Source organism: Sorex araneus, chromosome 2, assembly GCF_027595985.1.
Source record: "Sorex araneus isolate mSorAra2 chromosome 2, mSorAra2.pri, whole genome shotgun sequence".
Taxonomy (NCBI): domain Eukaryota; kingdom Metazoa; phylum Chordata; class Mammalia; order Eulipotyphla; family Soricidae; genus Sorex; species Sorex araneus.
The window spans coordinates 315,655,812-315,676,953 of record NC_073303.1 but is presented as its reverse complement, the minus strand read 5'-3'; the positions used below and the strand labels follow the sequence as shown (position 1 = coordinate 315,676,953).

Here is a 21,142-nt window from a genome sequence, read left to right as displayed (position 1 = left end):
GCAATGCACAGGAGTTACTCCTTGCTTTGTACTCAGGAATTACTTCTGGCGGTGCTCAGGGGACCATATGGAATGCTGGGAATCGAACCCAGGTTGGCAGCATGCAAGGCAAATGTCCTACCCGCTGTAGTATCGCTCCAGCCCCCTATTTTGTTGTTTTTAAGCTTATTTTGTTTTTGTCAGATGTCTTGCTGCTTTCTACTTTTACTTTCATGTATTTATTTTTTATCAAAGCACCATGATTTACAAAGTTATTCGTGGCTGGTCTTAGAGATACAATGCTCCAGCATTGATTCCGCCACCAGTGTCAACTTCCCTCCAACCAGTGTTCCCAGGTTCCCTCTCTTATTCCTCCACCCCCAGCCTGCCATCCTGACAAACACCTTTTTTTTAAAAAAGTTTTTTTAGGTTCTGGTCTCATGCTTTTAGTGTTGATGATTCAGTAATCAGAATATTTAGTTTTATTTAATCATAACACTAAGAATGTCCCTGAACTTTCTTGACCCTTACCCTATGTTGCTTCTCATCTGTCTCTTCTTCCCTCCTCCACTCAATTTGCTTTCCTCTTCTCTATTCTCTGGGTGTAAGGGTGATCTAGGTAATTCTCGTTCCCCCACTCCATTTAAACCATTACATTCCCTCATTTTAAATACCACATATAAGTTACATATATGTGGTTGCTTATCCTTCTCTTGACTTACTTCATCTACCATAACTTTCAGTCCTATCTATGTTGCGGCAAATCGCATGATTTCCTCATTCCTTATAGATCTGTACCTCTTCAGCATGTGCTTATCTGTTGGAAATCTATGCTGATTCTAAATCTTAACTATTGTACTTAGTGTTGTAATAGATAATGTGTTTATACAAAATTTTTGATAAAGATTGTATGTTTTTTCCTTTTCTTTTCTATCCTGGAAATAGATTCTCAAAAGTGCAATTGTTGATCATATGGCAGCTAAATTTTTGAGCTTCTACTTTCTATCTCCCTTTTTCTTTCATTGATTCAGATTTTTAACTCATTCCTCCATTGACTGCTGTTTTTATGTACGTTAAGTAATTTACATAGGGGAGATTGGTCATTAAATATATAATATGTTAATATGCTCATGTTTCTATATTTATCATTGATATATGTTTAACGTATGCATACAATCAATTTTATTTATATGTAGATAATTTGCCCTTAACAATACATTGGTTTACAAACAGTACAAGAAGAGACTGAAAAATTAAGTTGAAAAAGTTATTTTACAGATTGAATGCCCCTCAAAGGTGGAAAGACCAAGTGACCTAATCAAAAATTCCTTAAAAGTTAGTGACTTGCATGATGTAGAAATTTATGCCATGCTTTCCAACTGCTTTCAGAATGGTAGGTTTATTACATGGTTGACCTAATTTATTTTCCACAGAAATCCTTCAAGGACAGGAATCTCAATTTTATAAATATAGGCAGTCATATCTTGCTTAATATTGGAATGCATTATAAAATCACAGAGACTTACAAAAAGTAGATAAGTAATTAAATAAGTCCTGTTAGATAAATTGACTGCAGCTAGATGGAATATTGAATCCCGTTTTTAGGTAGCTGGAATATTGAACCTAATATTCATTGGATATTTACAATGAGAGACCTCACTTATCCAAGGACACAAAACACAGTCCTGTCCTTATTTCTACCAATAAAGGAAATAAAGAAACATGAATTAAGATTAATAAAATAGAGAAAAAATTATAATTATTAAAAATTGTCCCACTATTTGTTTATTATATGTTTATTATATTAGATAATAAATACAGTAGCACTGTAGCACTGTCATCCCATGAGAGTTGTTGTTACTGTTTTCGCCATATCAAATACGCCACGGGTAGTTTGCCGTGCTCTGCTGTGCAGGCGGGATACTCTTGGTAGCTTGCTGACCTCTCTAAGATGGATGGAGGAATTGAACCTGGGACGGCCACGTGCAAGTCAAAGAATGCCCTACCCGCTGTGCTATTGCTCCAATAAATACTGTATTATTTTATATGTTTATTATATGTCAAACATCAGAAAAATGGTAGAAACAACAATAAACAAGAATAATCAAACACAAAGCCTATGCTTTTCCATTTTTATTATAGTAATTTAAGCAAAGTTTAGATTTTTATTAATTTAAAATTCAATAATGATTGGAAGATTTAAGTCTGATTTAAATAGAGGTCATATGTAGACAAGGTTTGAGAGATAAATATGAACTCTGGAAGGAAAATTGTATAGTTTCACCCAAGGAATCTCTGAAGTTATTAAAGAGTACAATGTGAAAGCTTATTGGTCAGTACTTTTTTGTTTTGGTTCATTTTGGATTTGGTATTTTGGGGTGCTATACCTGAATGTACTTAGGTTTACTCCTACCTCTGCACTCTGAGATTACTTTTGGCAGGGCTTACGGGCCATATAAAATGCCTGGGATCAAAGCTGGGCCAGCCACATGAATGGCAAATTCAATATTCCAACTAGCCTTACCTCTTGTACTATCTCCCTGGTTCCTTCATGAGCACATTTGTGAGTTCGTGATGTGGAATGTGCCTCTTACAGATTTGGGACTTTTTATATAGCTATTGTTGGTAGGCCAATGGATTTAGAATTCACAAGCATAGAAACAAAAATGACTGTTTTAAAATGTTATTTGATAGCATATTGCTTTGTAATGGAACTGTGTGTTCCTTAAGAATAAGGGTCATATTGCATTTTTATGATGATACTTAGTACAATACCTCAAAACTTTTAAAAGATAAATGAATAAATTGGATCATGGAACCAAAATTTGTTTGACATGTCAATAGAGCAAACAGAAAACTAAAACAGCAATACTAATATTATTGTAATAAAGATAAAATGATTCTGAGACTAATGATTTATTTCTTAGAAATGTGCTGGGAAGCAAATAAAGGATACTTATATGTCAGGTTTTTTTCTTTTTGTGGGTATAGATGTTGACTCAGAAGAGGTCTACTCTTTGAGTTTGTGTGGGAATATGGATCAGTTACAGCAAACGCATTGTCATTAGGCTTAAGAGCAACTAAATTCAATGCTTTCCTGGAAGTGAATCAGAAAATGTCAACTTCAATTGGAAAGTTAGAAGCACTTTTTATGACATAAATTATATCACATATAAATTTAACTTGTAGCTTCATCATTCTTTTAGGAATATGAGTATAGATTTTAAAATAAATACCAAAGCATAGTCATAAAACACTCCTTAAAAATTTTGTTCTAATTCCTCTTTAGAACAGAGTAGTTTATTATCTAAAATATAGTTTATCATCTACTTATTTTGAAATACTAGGTCAAGGTGTCTATTTTTATAGTGAATTAGTTAACTAGAGTTTGGTGACATTTAAATCAATATGCTATTTCAGTTTATCTAAAAGACCAATATACAACTAAGAAGTAGGCTATACCCTTCAGATATAAGGGCCTGGTGGGTAAAGTCATTAGCAACACACACACAAACACACACACAAACACACAAAATCTCACTCACTACCATTCAAACAAGAAGAAAAAAATAAAATAACATTAAAACAACTTTAAAAAATCTTATGGTTTATATAATGAAGAATGATCAAAGAGACAATATGTCATAAAAATCTTGAAGTAGTTGGAAAATGGCAGGATCACTCTTTAATGCTAATTTAAAAATGTTTGTTCAGTATAAAATGCAAAATCATAAATTTGTAAACATTATATAGAAAATAATGTTATATTGAGTTAATTTTATTCATAAGATGAGTTACAATAATCTTTTTATAAATGAATATTAAACAAAGGAGGTTCATATAGCTTTTTAAAACATACTATATGAAAATTATCTAAAAATAAATGTGTATACAATATTCTAAATTTTAAAATTAAATTTCTTATATTCACAATAAAGAAATGGTAAGAAACAAAACTTGAGTAATACTTACACAATATTTAACAATTAGAAAATAAAATAATGAAGTTTAGCATATGAACAAATGCTAAATAAAGTAATAAAATGCATATTTATCTAAAGAGGAGGGGAAAATTTAGCAAAAAGGACATAGAAACTTAATCATAGAGAGATTCTATATAAATGAAATGCCTAATAAAAAGTTTATATTCTACTTACAGATTTGGTCATCTAGAGCTAGTTAAATTTCTTAGGTCACAAATGAGTATATGTCTTCCTATTTACATGGCAGTATTTGGAAGGAAATAATCAAAGAAGAATAAAGGAACTGGAATAGGTTTATGTAATGGAGCAAGTACTTGCATGCAGAAAGTCTGCGTTATTCAATCAAGGCAATGAATGGACCACTGAACAGTGCCAGAAATGCTTCCCCCAGGGTCACCCTGAGGGAACTCAAGCTATCATGCCATTCCAGGATCAATCATGGTCCTATCAGAAGCCCACTGAATTATCCCTCTGGCCCCATATTTTTATCTTTTGTGTTGCCACCTAGTATGATAATTTAGAATTATAACCATTCCTTTCATTTGAATTTCAGAAATCCATGTGTTAAAATTTAATTCTTTACATCTGTATAGAAAATATTTAACATGAATATATTCCTTTTCTTGTATTATATACGTGGATGCTTATGAACTCAAGAACAATGCTATTATTACTACGAAGATGCATGCAATCATAAACAAAAAATGAATAATTTTGAGAAAATATATTTATCTGTGAGTCTAAGAAACTATTTAAAACAGCACAACTTACATTTGGTTTAATTAAGTCTTACTATCTTGTGGTGCTTTTAGCTCAGATTGCATTATTTTAGTTTTATAAGGCAGGGAAAATATGGAAATCTCAGACCCTAGACAAGGAATTAACTGTTCAATCAAATTCTTCTCTTTTACTTCGTTGCCTTAGCTTGTATGTTGACTGTTGTGTAAAGCACAGTAATGCTTCACTGTCAAGTTAATTGTTATAAAATATCATGGCTGGAAACTTATGACTTGCAAAAAAGATAAGGAAGAGATAGAATAGTGCTCAAAGAGAGGAAACTTTGAAGAGGATCCTTTTGAGTATAGTTGTGCTATGGATTTTACCTTACCATTAAATTGAAATACTAAAACCTGTTCTTAACCTAGTCTAGTCCTAGTGAGGAGAACTTCAGTAAAAGACCTGAAAATTTTATGTATGTTTTTGTTAATTGTAATTTGTTGGCTGAAACTTGAGGCAGAACATCTAAAACTGAAGGGATTAGTGTGAAAAGAGTAAAAACACACAAGCATTTATGTATGGAAATAAACTGTGTTTTTCCCCCTCAAATTTATCCTACTAGCAATCAGTCTTGAGGCAGGCTGCCCACAAATAGTCTGAAAATGGCAGAGTATTCACAAAGAAGTTTACAAATAATGTAAATTTCTCTGTAACTATAGAATTAAATAATTAATCCTGAAGCAAAATATGGGCAGTTCATTACAACATATTTAAGTTGTTGGTGAAGGATCTACAGAGAGAATGAAAAACTAGAATGTTCTTCATTCTTGAATGAAATGACATGGAGGAAATTTAATGGGGTATATCATCAGACTGAATTTCTAGTAACTACATATGAAATATAAAAAGAAGTAAGTTAAGTTTAAATAAGTTAGTACTGTAGTAATATTATCTAAAACAAAACATAAAATACATTTTGTATTTTTCATGTACAAAAGTACAAAACATGAATGCATTATGTATATAAAATGCAGAATGTATAAAATATTTATATATCAAAGTCAAATAAGAAACTTAATAAGATGCTTTGTTTTATTTTTTCATAATGTTTTTAAAATCAACATTTTTAATTTTTAGTGGCTTCAAATCGAACCAATGAGTATTGGACAGTACATCTCTAAAAAATGTAGCACTATAGCACTGTTGACCCGCTTTTCATCGATTTGCTTGAGCAGGCACCAGTAACGTCTCCATTGTGAGACTTGTTACTGTTTTTTGCATATTGAATATGCCTTGGGTAGCTTGCCAGGCTCTCCCGTGAGGGCGAGATACTCTCAGTAGCTTGCTGGGCTCTCCGAGAGGGATGGAGGAATTGAACCCCGGTCAGCCGCGTGCAAGGCAAAAGCCCTACCCGCTGTGCTATTGCTCCAGTCCTTGGTCTTGGACTAAAAAATGTAGAGAAAAATTATTTTCTTAGAAAGAAAATGTAGCCTTTAACTTTCTGCCAGAACCAGAGATTGCTAATCTAATAATAGTGGGTACCAAATCAAATTTTTTTTATATCCGTTACTTTTTTTCAACTCTAATCAAGAATGTGTACAATAAGGTGGCTTTTGAGTTAGAAATAAATCAGCTTTCTCATATACCCTTTCCAAAAGTCAGTCAGCCCACAGATTCCTTGAGCTGTAACTATAAGTTCCTAAAGGAAGAAAATCACTTTAAATATATTTAAAATGTAGTATCCAGTGTATTCTCAAGTGAAACCCAAATTAATCGTAAGATAAAAATTTTATTTTAGCAGTTTTATAGAGATATAATAAATATACACATATAGAAAGAGCAATAAGACTATCACTGAACCCTTAAAAATTGACACACTCTACTTTTTAAAAACAATTTTATTTTAGGGACTGGAGCGATAGCACAACGAATAGGGCATTTTCCTTGCACTCAGCTGACCCAGGTTTGATTCCCAGCATCCCATATGCCCCCCCCCCCAGCACTGCCAGGAGTAATTCCTGAGTGCATAGCCAGGAGTAACCCCTGAGCATCACTGGGTGTGACCCAAAAAGCAAAGAAAAAAAAAACCACACAATTTTATTTTAGTACTTGTCCATTATAGGACTTCATTTATACAATTTTGGAACACCATACTCCCTATTAGAGTGTTCGTTTCCCTCAACCACTGTTTAGGATTCCCATAACGCAACCCCCTATGTGTCTTCCCAGCACAGGGTGGTGCAGAGGAGGGTCTACAAAGTCACAACACTGAGGGGTTGTGTTTTCAACGTCTAGCTGCTGTGGAAAGGGCCAGCTTGAGATTCACCTGATTGGATTCAGAGATGGTCTTAGATGGCATGGCTCCCTATGAATGGCTGTGGTAGCATAGGGTCCTTGTTTTATTTTTTTAGGTGAAAATTATCTATATCTAAGAAAAATGTTTGGATCATGTTTAATGTATGCATTTGTCAGTATTTTAATGTATCAATTCTAATATGTTCGTAGAACTGTCTGTTTTAAATTATATAATTATTTTAATCAACAAAATTGAAAAAAAGTAAAATCAAAGTTAAATACAACATAAGCCTGTGTCTTTAGTTTTATAAAATCACTATGTCACTGTATCACTGTCATCCCATTGCTCATCAGTTTTCTCGAGAGGGCACCAGTAACATCCCCATTGTGAGACTTGTTCTGTTTTTGGCATATCGAATACACCACAGGTAGCTTGATAGGATAGAAAAATATATACAGAAGCAAAATGTTTAACCCAAGAATATTAGTATAGACTATTAGTATTATATATTGGTGAAATATTAGTGTAGAATCTTTAAATTTTTATTTATTTATTTATTTGTTATTTTTTGCAGTTTAAAGTTGGGGAAGGTGACACCTACCATATTTTTTCCCCATCAATGCTTTAGCTATTCATGGGGATTTATTGTTCCAGATGAATTTCAGGTATGTTTGAGATACTTCTTTATAAAACGCGTGCATAGACTAATAGGGATGGCATTAAATCAATGCAATAATTTGAGGATTATTGCCATTTTAATAATATTAATCTTCCCCCAAAATGAGCAGGGAAATAGGTTTTTATTTCCTCCTGTTCTCTTTTAATTCTTGGTAGTGTTCTGTAATTTTTTTTGTACAAGTTGTTCTCATATTTACTTAAGCTGATTCTGAGGTACTTGATTTTCTAAAGCACAAATATGAGTGGGATTTAAAAAAAAATCTATTTCTTCTCATTCTACGTATATAGGGAAGCCATGGACTTTGGCTTATTGATACTGAAAACTGCCACTTTACTCTAAAATCTATTGCTTCTAAGATATTTTTTGGAGTCTTTAGGCTTTTCTAAATCCTCAAATACCATTTCATTTGCAAATAGTAAAAGCTTGCATTCTTTAATTCCAATCTGGATACACTTGATACCTTTTCCTTGCCTAACTACTCTCCCAAGTACTACACAGGTTAGAAATGGTAAGAGTGAACAACCTTATATTGTTGTTGATCTTAGGGGAAAGGCTTTTAGCTTTTATTCATTGAGAATATTGTTTGCTGTTCACTTGTGCTAAGTAGTTTTGATTATATTGAGGAAAGTTCCTTAAAATCCTATTTTATTGAGAGTTTTTATTATGAATGGGAGTTGGATATTTCAAATGCTTTCTCATATCTGTATATATGACTGTATGGTTTTATTTTTCTTCTATTGTTATGGTGCATTATATTTCACTTGAGTATCTTAAATCATCTTTGCATCCCAAGATTGAATCCTACTCTGTCACAGTGTATGATCTTTTTGATGAGTTGTTGGATTCTCTTTGCTAGTATTTGTGTGTGTGTGTGTTCATAAGGATAATCAGCCTATAACTTTATTTTTGTGGTGCCTCCATCTACTTCTGGTATGAGGATGATGTTTGCTTCATGAAAACTGTTTGGGAATATTCGTGTTTTGTCAAACTCCTGGAAAAGCTTAAAATGGATTTGATACAGGTCCTCTTTAAAAGTTTGAAAGAGTTTCTGTTCATTTCTTTGCTCCACTTTCTGATGGGGTTGGATGTTTTCTTCTTGTAGAGAACAGAAACTTTTCTAAGGAAGAGATATGAATGGCCAAAAAGCATATGTAAAATGCTCTACATCACTAAACATCAGGGAGATGCAGATCAAAATAACTATGAGATACCACCTCACACCACAGAGAATGGCACACATCCAAAAGAACAAAAGCAACCACTGTTGGAGAGGATGTGGGAGAAAGGGACCCTTCTACACTGCTGGTGGGAATGCCAACTGGTTCAGCCCTTTTGGAAAACAATATGGACGCTTCTCAAAAAATTAAAAATTGAGCTCCATTTGATCCAGCAATACCACTTCTGAGAATATATCCTGGAGAAACAAAATGGTATAGTCAAAATGACATCTGTACTTATATGTTCATTGTGGCACTGTTTACAATAGTCAGAATCTGAAAAAATCCCGAGTGCCCGAGAACAGATGACTGGTTAAAGAAACTTCGGTACATCTATACAATGAAATACTATGCAGCTGTAAGAAAAGATGAAGTCATGAACTTTGCATATAAGTGGATCAAAATGGAAAGTATCATGCTAAGTGAAATGAGTCAGCAAGAGAGGGACAGACATAGAAAGATTGCACTCATCTGTGGAATATAAAATAACAGAGTAGGAGACTAATACCCAAGAATAGCAGTATATAATACAAGGAGGTTGGCTCCATGCCTTGGAAGCTGGCCTCACATGCTAGGGTGAAAGGAATCCCAGACAGAGAAGGGAACACCAAGTAAAATGTGGTTGGGGACCCCTCAGGAGAAGAGAGAAGCGTGCTGAAAGTAGACTAGAGACTGAACACGATGGCCACTCAATACCCCTATTACAAACCACAACACCCAAAAGGAGAGAGAGAACAAAATGGAATACCCTGCCACAGAGGAGGGATGGGGTGGTGGGGGGACGGAATTGGAGGGTGGGAGGAATACTGAGTTCATTGGTGGTGGAGAATGGACACTGGTGGAGGGATGGGTTCTCGAACATTGTATAAGGGAAACACAAGCACAAAGTTGGGTAAATTTGTGACTGTACCCTCATGGTGACTCACTTATTAAAAAAATAAAGAAAGAAAAAAATAAAAGTTTGAAAGAAATCACTAGTGGATCTGTGTGGGCCTGGGCTTTTGAAGTGGTAGTAATTAAAGCTGGATGCACTGGAATAAAAACTGACCATGAGATCAGTGAAATACAGTTTGATAGCCTGACACAGAATTCAAGCGTAGGATATTTAATTTTTGATGAAGGAGCAAGAAATAAAAAGTGAACCAAGGAAAGACTTTTCAACAAGTGGTGCTGTAAAAAATTGAGTAGCTCGTGCAAAAAAACAAACAAAAACTACTGAGTTCTCTTTCTAAATGACATGCACAAAAGTCAAATCAAGATATAATGTGAGGCTGGAGTGAGAGCACAGCGGGTAGGGCATTTGCTTTGCACGCAGCAAACCTGCGTTCGATTCCAGCATTCCATATGGTCCCTTGAGCACTGCCAGAAGTAATTTCTGAGTAAAAAGCCAGGAGTGACCCCTGAGCATCACTGGATGTGACCCAAAAAACAAAAAAAAAATTAATATATAATGAAGACCTCAATATTAGACCTGAATCCATAAGGTACAGAGAGGAAAACACAGGCAGAACTCTTTATGACATTGAAGATAATAGCATCCTCAAGGATAAACACCATTGACCACACAAGTTGAAGCAATGACAAACAAATTATACTACATTAAACTAACACACGTCTGCACCACAAGGGAAGCAATAACTAAGATAAAAAGACAACCCATGGAATGGAAAAAAAAATTACCCAACAACCACCTCATAAGGTGTTATTAAACTTATAAGCTTCTGCAATTCCAAAGAAACAGTGACCACAATACAGAAAGAGCCCCCAAGGAATGGAAAAAATATTTACCCAATATCCATCTGATAAGGGATTAATACCCAGGATATATAAGACACTAGTAGAACTGTATAAGAAAAAATTCTCCAACCACATCCAAAAATGGGGAGAAGAAATGAACAGAAGTTTCCCCAAAAAATAAATACAAATGACCAAAAGACACATGAAAAAATGTTCCACTTCATTAGTCATCAGGGAGATGCATTCAAAACAACAGTGAGATATCATTTCACACCACAAAGACTGGCACACATTCAAAAGAACAAAAGCAACCAATGTTGGCATGGATGTGGGAAAAAAGGGACACTCTTTCAATTTTGGTGGGAATGCTGACTGGCCCAGCCTTTCTGGAAAACAATATGGAAAGTCCTTCAAAAACTATAAATTGAGCTTCCATATGACCCCATAATACCACTTCTGGGAATGTATCCCGAGGATGCATAAAATCACAGTCGAAATGACATTTGTACCTATATGTTCATTGCAGCACTGTTCATAATAGTCAAAATCTGGAAACAACCCAAGTGTCCTAGAACAGATGACTGGTTAAAGAAACTTTGGTACACTACACAATGGAATACTATGCAGCTGTTAGGAGAGATGAAGTCATGAAATTTGCTTATAAATCGATAGACATGGAGAGTATCATGCTAAGTGAAATGAGTCAGAAAGAGAAGAACAGACATAGAAGGACTGCACTCATTTGTGGAGTATAGAATAACATCACATGAGGCTGACACCCAAGGAAAGTAGAGACAAGGACCAGGAAGATTGCTTCATAGCTGGAAGCCTTCTTCATGAGCAGAGAGGAGAAGGCAGATGGAATTGAGAAGGAATCACTAAGAAAATGATGGCTGGAGGAATCAGTTGGGATGGGAGGTGTGTGCCCAAAGCATATAGCCCCTCAGTGTCTGTGTTGGAAGCCATAATGCCCAAAAGTAGAGAGAGAGTGTAGGGAATATTGTCTGCCATGGAGGCAGGGGGAGGGTGGGAAATGGGGTGTATACTGGGGATATTGGTGGGGAGGAATGTGCACTGGTGGAGGAATGGGTGTTTGATCTTTGTGTGATTGTAACCCAAACATGAAAGCTTGGAACTATCTCACAGTGATTCAATAAAAATTTTTAAAATGCTCTTCATAACTGTTGGAAGATGCAATGTAAAACAGCGAAATATTTCCCACCAAAGTGATTGGCACACATGAAAAAAGAGCAAGAACTCTTTTAGTGCTGGGACAGATGCAGCGATAAATGGACTCTTATTCATTGCTATTGGGAATTCAGACTTGTCCAGAACTTTTAGAAAGCAATATGGATATTCCTCAAGAAACCAGAAATTGACTTTCAATATGACTCAGTAATATGACATTGGGAAATATATCCCTGGGGCTCAAAAATACAATTCAGAAAAGCTACATGGACTTCCATATTCATGGCAGCATTATTTACAATAGCCAGAATCTGCAAACACCCTGGTTGTCTAAGAAAAGATGACTTTCTTTATAAATTATAGTACACCTACGCAAAGGAATGCTATAGAGCCACTATGAAAAATGAAGTCATGAAGTTTGTTTACACATGAATGGACATAGAGAGTATCATGCTGAATAAAATGAGTCAAAGTGAGAGGCACAGGCATAGAATGACTGCACCCATTTGCAGGATATTTAAATAAACAAGCATAGTATAAGATTAACACCCAAAGACAGTAGAAATGAAGGCCAGAAAGACTGGTCTATAATTGGAAGCTTGCAGCAAGTGGGAGGAGAGAGTAGTTCAGGCAGAGAAGGAAGAGCTGTAACAGTAATAATTGGGAATGATTACTCTGAGTAAAAGCTGCTTGCTGAAAGTAGGTAAGGTGAAATACATGATAATCTTTCAGTACCTGTATTGCAAACCCAAATGTTTAAAAGAACAGAGGGGGGTCCCTCCTTAACTCTCACCAGCCCTGGGGCCTAGTTGTCACACCCAAAAGTTTCTGCCAGGACCCATCTTGGTCACCAACAGCCCTGGTCCAGAGACTCCCAATTGAGTCCCAAAACGGATTAGTGCCCTACAAAGATGTCTCTGGAACCCAAAAATCTACAATATAATATCCCAGAAGTGTGTAGCCCCAAAGGCTGTGCAAACTCTTGTGATATTCAAAATTACCAATGGAAAATAAATTATCTAGTGTCTCCCCCTGACAGGCAGGCTTGAATGGTGGTGGGAAAATTTGGGCAAAACATAATGCCCAAAAGTAGAGAAAGAGTATTGGGGAAATTGTTTGCTATAGAGATAGGCTGAGGACTGGGATGGGGGCAGAGCCAGATACTGGGGACATTGGTGATGGAAATTGTGCACTGGTGGAGGATGGGTGTTCGATCATTGTATGGCTGAATCTCAAACATGAAAATTTTGTAGCTCATGGTGATTCAATAAAATTAAAAAATAAAAGAACACAGAGAGAGTAAAATTGTCTTTTGTAGAGGCAAACTGTAAAACTTTAGGGGTGGCAGAAAGGAAACTGGGGACATTGGTTTTGGTGGTGAGAATGTACCCTATTGGTGAAGGGATTAATGGTGTTGGAACATTGTATGTCTGAAACTTAATCATAATTAACTTTGTAATGGTTTGTCTTAAGGTAATTCAATTAAAAAGAAAAATAATTTTCCCAATGCCACAGTTCTATTTTTAAAATATATTCATGTTTTATGGTGGTATAATACCATAGTTACTGGTTTTCTTTTATTTTTATATTTTCAAAATTTATTTAACATATAAAAGCTATAATGGATGATACAATAATAGAACTAAATTATATAATAAAATTTCTTGCTCCTTTATCAAGATTAGATGATCGTACATTTGAGGTTGTGTGTGGGGATATTCCGAGATGTGAAGTGGAGCAAGGAAAGACTCTTTAACAAATGGTGCTGGCACAACTGGACAACCACATGCAAAAAAATGGGCTTAGAACTCGACCTGACACCATGCACAAAAGTCAGACCAAAATGGATTAAAGACCTCAACATCAGACCACAAACTATAAGGTACATTGAAGACAAGGACGGCAAAACCCTCCACGATATTGAAGATAAAGGTATCTTCAAAGATGACACGGAACTAAGCAATCTAGTAAAAACAGAGATCAACAAATGGGACTACATGAAACTAAAAAGCTTCTGCACTGCAAAAGATACAGTGACCAGAATACAAAGACTATCTACAGAATGCGAAAGGATATTTACACAATACCCATAAGATAAGGGGTTAATATCAATGGTATATAAAGCACTGGTTGAACTCTACAAGAAGAAAACATCCAACCCATCAAAAAATGGGGCGAAGAAATGAACAGAAACTTTATCAAGGAAGAGATTCGAATGGCTAAAAGGCACATGAAAAAGTGCTCTACATCAATAATCGTCAGAGAGATGCAGATCAAAACAACCACGAGATACCACCTCACACCACAGAGACTAGCACACATCCAAAAGAACAAAAGCAACCCAACCGTTGTTGGAGAGGATGTGGGGATAAAGGGACCCTTCTACACTGCTGCTGGGAATGTCGGCTAGTTCAGCCCTTTTGTAAAACAATATGGACGATTCTCAAAAAACTAGAGGTTGAGCTCCCATTTGACCCAGCAATACCACTGCTGGGAATATATCCCAGAAAAGCCAAAAAGTATAGTCGAAGTGACATCTGCACTTATATGTTCATCGCAGCACTGTTTACAATAGCCAGAATCTGGAAAAAACCCGAGTGCCCTAGAACAGATGACTGGTTGAAGAAACTTTGGTACATCTATACAATGGAATACTATGCAGTTGTTAGAAAAAATGAGGTCATGACCTTTGCATATAAGTGGATCAGAATGGAAAGTATCATGCTAAGTGAAATGAGTCAGAAAGAGAGAGACAGACATGGAAATATTGCACTCATCTGTGGAATATAGAATAATAGACTATAAGACTAATGCCCAAGAATAGTAGAAATAAGTACTAGGAGGTTGTCTCCATGGCTTGGAGGCTGGTCTCTCATTCTGGGTAACTCAGGGAAGGGACCACCAAGTAAAATGTGGTCGGAGGTCATGTGGGGGAAGGGTGATGCAGGCCAAATATAGACTAAAGACTGAACACAATGGCCACTCAACACCTTTATTGCAAACCACAACACCTAATCAGAGAGAGAGAACAAAAGGGAATACCCTGCCATAGTGGCAGTTTGGGGTGGGGGGAGATGGGACTGGGGAGGGTGGGAGGGATGTTGGGTTTACTGGTGGTGGAAATGGGCACTGGTGAATGGATGGGTTATCGAACTTTGTATGAGGGAAACATGAGCACAAAAATGTATAAATTAAAAATAAACTAATAAAAAATTCAAAAAAATCAATAGTAAAATTAATAAGGATAAAATTAATTTATGTGAAAATAGTTATATCTGATTACAGGTTTATTAAGTCTGTAGTGTAAGAATTTATTAAGCTGTTTATAGCTTCAGGAGGTGTGTGCAGCTGTGTATACAGCTGCACAGTTTAGGGATTTCAGCATCTATGATCTGGACCAAGGATTGGACATGTCTGTGGCGTTGGAAGGTGGGCGTTGGAAGGTGGCCACAGCTTCTAGAAGTATATGGAGTTAGGGGAAGGCTATCCAACCTGAATCCAAAGAACCCCCAGTGTTCTCAGTATGTATACTGTGTATCTGAAATTATTTGCTGATTGTTGTTTCTGTAAAGAGAATTTGTGGAGTGGTGGAGTTGAGCTCTAATGGAGTTGAGCTCTAATGGTGTGGAAATGGATGCCTGAGGATCTTTGGCTGGGCCAGGAGTTGGGCTGTACACCTCCCATGGTTCCCCAGCGTGCTCAATTGAAGGAATAAATGATTCCATGACTTTTATTTTTCATTAGGAATTTTTAATATTAATTTTTATTTTTATTGAATTACCATGGGATAGAGCATTACAAAGCTGTTCATGGTTTCACTCACACAGTGTTCTAGCAATCATCCCTCTAACATAATTTTCCAGCATCAATGTCTCCAGTTTCACTCCTAGCCCCCCAACCTACCCCCCACATTAGTCTCCCTCTATGACAGGCACCTCTCCTCTCTCTCACTCACTATCTCTCTTTCTCTCTCTCATTTTAAGCATTATGGATTGCAATATTGCTGATTGCAAGAATGCTGAAAGGTTATCATATGTATCCCTTTACTTACTTTCAACACTCAGTTCTTGTCCAGATAGATTATTTCTTATTAATTTTGTCATAATGTACCCACCTCTATCTTGACTACCCTTCAACCCCCACATCCTTGTAGTAATTTCCAACCACTGACCAGTCCTCCTGGCCCATTTTCTCTGGCCTTGGATATTTGTTTTATATTATTTTTATATACCACAAATGAATGCAGTCATTCTATATCTGTGCCTCACTTTCTCATTCATTTCACTCAGCGTGTTATTCTCCATGTCCATTCATTTATAGGCAAATTTAATTAGTTCATTTTTCCTAACACCTATGTAGTATTCTATTGTGTAGATGTACCATAGTCCCTTTATCCAGTCATCTGTTTTCAGACACTCAGGTTTTTTCCAGATTCTAGCTATTATGAATAGCTCTGCAATGAACATAGAAAGCAGGTGGTGTTTCTGCTGTGTCTTTTCGAACCCCCATGTATTTTTCCCAGAAGTGCTATTCTAAGTCAAATGGAATCTCAATTTATACTTTTTTGAGGCATGTCCGTATTGTTTTCCAAGAAACCTGAACCATTCCGCAATACCACCAACAATAGAGAAGAGTCCCTTTCTCCCCGCATCTACACTAGCATTACCTGTTTTTGTTCTCTTTATTTGATGTGTGCCAGTCTCTGTGGTGTGAGATGATATCTTATTGTTGTTTTGATTTGGATATCCCTGATGATTCATGATATAGATCATTTTTATGTCCTTTGGCCATTTGTATTTCTTTTTTGAGAAAGGTTTTCATTTCCCCCCCAATTTTTTGATGAGGTTGATGGTTTTTACATATAAAGTTCTACCAGTGCCTTACATATCTTGGTTATTAAATCCTTATCAAATGAGCCTTAGGTAAATATTTTTCCACAATATGTGGGCTATCTTTGTATCTTGGTCATTATTTCTTTTGAGGTGTAGAAGATTTTTAGTTAAATGTATCCTGTTTAGTTAAATGTATCCCCTTTGCTTTCCTACAAATAATAAAAATGAAGAGAGACGTAAGCAAAACAATACCATTCACAATCATGCCTCAGAAAACCAAATATCTTGGAATCAATTTAACCAAAGAGGCGAAGGACCTGTACCAAAAACAACAGCAACAACAACAAGAAACCAAAACTACAAAACACTACTTCAAGAAATAAAGAAGGAAATGAGAAAATGGAAACACATTCCCTGTTCATGGATTGAGAGAACTAATATGGTCAAAATGGCAGTAGTTCCCAAAGCATTATACAGATTCAATGCAGTCCCTATAAGATCATTCATGACAATTTTTTTTCTGACAATTTTCAAAAAAATAGAACAACAAAGCCCCATAAGTAGATAAAGCAATCCTTGGGGAAAAATATAGGCGGCATCACTTTCCGCAACTTCAAAATAGTAGTAATGAAAACAGATTGGTATTGGAATAAAGACAGATCTGCAGATCAATGGAATAGAGTCAAAAATACCCTGACATCAACCCTCAAGCATATGATCACTGAATCTTTGATACAGGAGCAAGAAATACAAAGTGGAGCAAGGGAAGAATCTTCTCCTTGTGATGCTAAGAAAACTGAGCAGCTACATGCAAAAAAGTGAACTTAGACCTCTTTCTAGAACCATGCACAAAAGTTAGATCAAAATGAATTAAAGACCTCACCATCAGACTGAATCCATAAGGTACATGGAGGAAAATGTGAATATAACACTCTACAACATGGAGCTAAAGGCATCTTCAAAGTTGTATTTGACCTTTAATAATATAAAATTATTTTGGCAATGTTGATTATTAGAATCTATTGCCAAGGAATATATTTCCATGTTCTTGTGTCTTTTATTTCTTTTATAGCATTTATAATTTTCACTAACTAGATAATTCATGTCTTTTGTTAAATTGATTCCTGATAGTTGAGGGTCATTTTTTAGGCATGGTGATAAATGTGTTTATTTTTGTTTTACATATTGTTAATATAAAACTAAAACAGATTTCATACGTTAATTTCCATACCCTGCTACTTTAGTACTAAGTTTACTACTTCTATGAATTTTTAGTAAATTCTTCATGGTTTTTCATAAGCAATGACATTATACCTTGACTTCTTTAACAATTAGTATTTCTTTCTTTGATTTTTCTTTTTTGCCTAATTGTGTGCCTTGAATGTCTATTAATTACTATGTTGCACAATAGCAGGTAGATGTGAAACTGGATGTCTTTGCTTTAAGCCTGACTTTAAAGTGTTTCAACTTTTTTATTAAAGATGTCATAAGCTCTGGATTATTATATATGGACTTTATAATATTCAGATAAGTAAATTCAATTCCTATTTTTCAGAGGATTTTCACCATAAAATCTAGTGAAATTTTTGAAATGCTGTTCTCTGTATCTATAAAGAAATCATATAGTGTTTATCATTCATTTTATCAATGTGGTGTATCCCATTCGCAGCATGCAACCTCTTATTGTCTAGTTCTCCCTCTCAGAGAGCCCAGTAAGCTACTGAGAGTATTCACCCCCATGGTAGAACCTGGCAAGCTACCCGTGGTGTATTCGATATGCCAAAAACAGTAACAATGATGGTCCCATTCCCTTAACCCTGGAAGAGCCTCCAATGCTGCACCAATGGGAAGCATGAGTAAAAAGAGGCTGCTAAAATCTCAGGGCTAGGATGAATGGAGATGTTACTGGAACCTGCTCGAGCAAATCGATGAACAATGGGATGATAGTGATACAGTGACAGTGATCACATTAATTGACTTGTGCATGTTGAACAATTCTGATACTTCTTCGATTAATATCACTTAATCATATTATATAACTAACTTAATTCATTGCTGGGTTTGATTTGTTAGTATTTGACTTTTGCTTTAGGGCCACATCATCTGTGCTTAGGGACTGTGTTTGGCTATGCGTTTATGTTTTCGGTATCATTCCTGTTGGGAGCCATAGGAAGTTCCAGGGATCCAACTGGGTGAGCTGAGTGCACGGCCAATACCACATCCCCAAAACTATCTCTCCAGCACCTTATTAGGATTTCATTGATGATATAGTATCTATTTTCATCAGGGTCACTGATATTAAATGTTCTTTTTAAATAATATTTTTGTGAGCCTTTGTTATCAAAATAATATTGGACCTACAGATACTGTTGAGGAATATTTCCATTGATCCCACATCTAGAAAGATCATGAAAAGGATGAGTAGAATACCTTTTGGAAGATTTGGAAAAAATCATTTTAGCTATATGTTCTGGGTAATTAATTCTAAGGGAGATTTTTGATAACTGTCTCTATTTTCTTGAGATAGCTATAGGAAAATTCATGTTTAATGTTTCCATCCGATTTAATCTTAGGAGGTTCTAAAATTGTAGAAATTTATGTTCTTCTAGGCATTCCAATTAATGGTGTGAATTTGATTAAATATTTATTTACAAGATCTTTAAATATTTCTGAAACTATGCCTCTTTAATAGCCCATCTGTGTAATATACTATTATTTTTAGCTAATTTTAATTCTTTTTATTTTAGGCACCAAGGATTGCAAATGATTAGGTAAGGTTTCATACATAAAATTTTTCTAGGGTAACACCCTCCAACAGAGTGTTTACTTCCCTCCACCATTGTCCCTACACCCCACCCATCACACCGCCCTGTCTCCACCTTCGATATGTTTCCTGTTGAGACAAGTTTTCATTTTCTGTTGCCTTTTGACATTATTTCCCTACTGTGTTTCTTTATATACCACATAGAAATGAATTAATTCTGTGTTCTGTTCCTCTTTCTTTCACTAACATGATACTTCCCAATTCCAATTATGTAGTTGCAAATTGTATAATCTAATCTTTTTATAGCTGTGTAGTATTCAACTATGAATATGTACATAGTGGTTTTTCATTTGTTTGTTCTTTTTTTTTAATTTTATTGAATCACCATGTGGAGGGTTATATATATGGTGCTCATAAGATGGGAAAACCTAGAGAAATACCGGGCTCCCTCACGGGCAGAACTGGGAAAGCTCCCTTGTCCTCTTCAGTCATACTGGAGCGGCGGGCGCGGCAAAGTGGGAAAGCCCACGTGGCTGCACTCTCTTTAAGTGTCCGAGGTGGGCGGAGACCGGTACTTCCCTGCCCTCGATCTCCCGCCAGCCGCGCTGCACATTTGGGTGCGTGTCTCCATTTTGTGCTCAGAGAAGTGGGGTGGAGGCTGTGCTGTGCCCAGGAGAGGTTGAGGGAGAGAGAGAGAGATTAAAAAAAAAAGAGAAACTCCGGGCCCCCGCATGGGGGGCCTGGCAGAAACGCTCAAATCACATACTGCAGGTTGTTGAGTGGGCTGCTGGTGTCCAAAGCAGCTCCCTTGTCCTCCTCAGTCATACTGGAGCGGCGGGCACAGCAAAGTGGGACCATTTGTTTGTTCTTATTCAGTCATCTATTTTGGACATTTGAAATCTTTATTTTGGCTATTATGAATAGTCAAAAAACATAAGAATTCAAATGAATTTTTTTTATTCAAATGAATTTTATGAACAGAAATTTTGGGTGCTTGGGATATATGCCAGTAATTGGAATTGTAGGATTATATGGAAGCTTCTTAGTTTTTGTTAAGTGTCCATATTGTTTTCCAAAAAGTTAACATTTTTTTCCTTTTTGATCACACCCGGCGATGCACACGGGTTACTCCTGGCTCTGCACTCAGGACTTACTCCTGGCAGTGCTTGGGGGACCATTTGGGATGCCAGGGATTAGAACTCAGTTTGGCCACATGAAAGGCAAATGCCCTACTCGCTGTGCTATCGCTCCAGCCCCCAAAAGTCAACATTTCTACAAACAATGAATGAGGTTCCCTTTCTCCCCACATCCACATAATTTCTAGTTCTTTTTTGTTCTTTTTGATAGGGTATTTATTTTTAACTGAATTCTTTCCAATTAGGTTAGAAAAAGAGGAATCCTGTTCATCTGTGTGCTCCAATTTTAACATTTTTGCCAGACAATCTCAGAAATGTGTTTCAAGGCAACCAAATTATATTTGTAGCACAAATGTATATTATTTATAAATAACATCCATGTACTGTAATCACTGAAATATATATTGTAGAACTAAGAAATGCATGCGAGAAAATATGAATATTTTCATTTAACCATTGCCATCAATTAATTGAAAGTAAATGATAATCTTTAATATGTGGACCCCTGTCTGTCTCTGACTGACCATGCATAAATTCCTTGTGTAGGCATAAATGACTAAGTAAACTTGTAAAGTCAGAACATGAATCTTTAACTTCATGTTTGGTTCATTTTC

General features: G+C 35.9%; 1 long non-coding RNA gene across 3 annotated transcripts in view; it reads left to right on the top strand.

Annotated features, from left to right (window-relative positions):
• Positions 1–21,142, top strand: part of LOC129402482 (uncharacterized) — a 176,908-nt gene that overhangs the window by 47,375 nt on the left and 108,391 nt on the right. For all 3 annotated transcript variants that reach the window (XR_008628674.1, XR_008628673.1, XR_008628672.1), the window contains exon 3: positions 19,376–19,399. This is a non-coding gene — a long non-coding RNA (uncharacterized LOC129402482). The remainder of the gene's footprint in view (positions 1–19,375; positions 19,400–21,142) is intronic.